This window comes from Piliocolobus tephrosceles, chromosome 19 (assembly GCF_002776525.5).
Source record: "Piliocolobus tephrosceles isolate RC106 chromosome 19, ASM277652v3, whole genome shotgun sequence".
In the NCBI taxonomy this organism is placed as follows: Eukaryota; Metazoa; Chordata; class Mammalia; order Primates; family Cercopithecidae; genus Piliocolobus; species Piliocolobus tephrosceles.
In genome coordinates, this window is record NC_045452.1 from 7,328,470 (window position 1) to 7,330,088 (window position 1,619).

Genomic DNA, 1,619 nt, shown 5'->3' on the forward strand with positions numbered 1-1,619 from the left:
TTCCTTCCTTCCTTCCTTCCTTCCTTCCTTCCTTCCTTCCTTCCTTCCTTCTCTTTCTCTGTTTTTCTTCTTTCCCCCCTTGCTTTCTTTCTTTATTCCTATCTTTATATCTATTTATTCAATATTTACTGAATCCTTGCCATGTGTTAGGCACTGTGAAAAATGCTAAGTATACTGTGGTGATCAAAAGCACATCCCATTCCCACCTTCATGTTCCTCACAGTTTAGTGGACTGGGAAGACCTTATCATATGGTCACCCAGAGCAGAGGGGAGACTTGCAAACTGAACCAAGAGTCCAGAAAGAAAATGAACACAATTCTGCAAATCCTGACCTAGGTTGGCAGTCAGGAAAGGCTTCCCAGAGCAGGTGTCCTTTGGATGGAGATCTGAACAAAGAATGGGAGTTGCTTAGATTGAAGTTGGACACTGGGGATTGGGGGTGCCTTCTAAGCAGAGGAAATAGCACATACAAAGGGCCTGTGATGGTGCATTGGAGAGACTGAAAGGAGGCCAGTGAGGACAATGTGGCACAATACAAGCTGAGTGAAAGAAGAGAATCAGATCAGGGTCTTAGAGGCTGTTATGAGATTGAGTTGTATTTTATGGTTGAAGGGAATCAATTGGCAGGCTTTTCAGGGGCAAGAGCAGTTGGAGAGGACCAGCCAGCATGCCACCCCAGACTGTCAGCTCCATAAAGGCAGGGCCCTCCTCTGCCTTGTCCAGTGCTGTATTCAGAGCCAAGAAGAGCGTCTGGCCTGGAGGTGCTCAGTAAATCACTGTTGAATAAATGAAAGCTGAACATGTCCAGGGGAAAGACAACTCCAGCCTGGTAGATGGAGTTAAGATGAGGAGGAGTGGGTGGATGGGCTTGGGAGATGATCAGGAGACATGAGGGCAGCATGGGTGAAACAGAAGCTTTGGGGTGAAGCTGAGGGATGTGATGTGGACTCCTCAGTGGATCTCCACGTAATGACTGCATAATGGGAAGAACAGCTCCCTCCAAGAGCAATGTCTTCCTTGCAATACACCTTCCAGAGGAGATCCGGGGGAAATACCTGCTGCGCTCTAAATGCATCTGACAGAGGGTGGATCTGAAGGGGTTTCTGCTGGACAAAGAATAATAATAGCAAAATAATTGGTGATACCATCCACATGGTAACAACCACAAAATAGTCTATGCCACTGTCTACACTTGCGAATCACACATATTTTTTTGCCCCAAAGAGAGGTTTATCTGTTAAGTTACAAAGGCACTGTATACCTATGCCCATAATAAATAATTTAAATAATAAAGACACGGCCGGGCGCGGTGGCTCAAGCCTGTAATCCCAGCACTTTGGGAGGCCGAGACGGGTCAGGAGATTGAGACCATCCTGGCTAACATGGTGAAACCCGGTCTCTACTAAAAAATACAAAAAAAAAAAAAACTAGCCGGGCGAGGTGGCGGGCGCCTGTAGTCCCAGCTACTCGGGAGGCTGAGGCAGGAGAATGGCATAAACCCGGGAGGCGGAGCTTGCAGTGAGCTGAGATCCGGCCACTGCACTCCAGCCTGGGCAACAGAGCGAGACTCCGTCTCAAAAAAAAAAAAAAAAAAAATAATAATAATAATAAAGACACA

The 1,619-nt window shown here is 46.8% G+C and overlaps 1 protein-coding gene across 1 annotated transcript in view; it reads left to right on the plus strand.

Annotated features, from left to right (window-relative positions):
- The window catches only part of MYO18B (myosin XVIIIB), a 298,450-nt gene that overhangs the window by 213,173 nt on the left and 83,658 nt on the right, over nucleotides 1-1,619 (plus strand). The gene's annotated exons all lie outside the window — the stretch shown is intronic.